The following is a 481-nucleotide window of genomic DNA, read 5'->3' on the forward strand; positions in this document are numbered from 1 at the left end:
CTTTCCCCGGTGCGTGCGCGGGGCACGGGGTGTGTGTTCCCCGATGTTTTTTGGGCAGAACCCCTTTCTAAATTTTCAAGACGGGGGAAAATTTATCGAAGCCCAGAACATGACGAAAAAGGGCCGAGTCCCGAATAGGGATGTCCATCCTTATTGATTCCACTTCTGACATTATCTGTTTCGCCAAAAACAATAATTAGTGATTCGGGGCGCGCTTGTTCGGCCTGAAAAACCCCCGCCCCCGCCCCTCCCCCTTCCCTGGCCGAAAGGGAAAAAGGGCCCGGCCCCGCCCCTGGGCCCCTTTCCCCGCCCGGTTCTCGGAAAATTTTGACAAAGGCAGGCCCGGGAGAAATTCGTGTTTAGAACCCAAGAAATGCCTGTAAATGGGTTTCTTTTTCCCTTAAATCCCCTGGGAAAACGATAGTAAAAAAAGCAAGATGAAGTTTTTCTTTGATATAGTTTGGTTAAAAAGGGGATACCC

Source organism: Penaeus monodon, chromosome 19 (assembly GCF_015228065.2).
Source record: "Penaeus monodon isolate SGIC_2016 chromosome 19, NSTDA_Pmon_1, whole genome shotgun sequence".
In the NCBI taxonomy this organism is placed as follows: Eukaryota; Metazoa; Arthropoda; class Malacostraca; order Decapoda; family Penaeidae; genus Penaeus; species Penaeus monodon.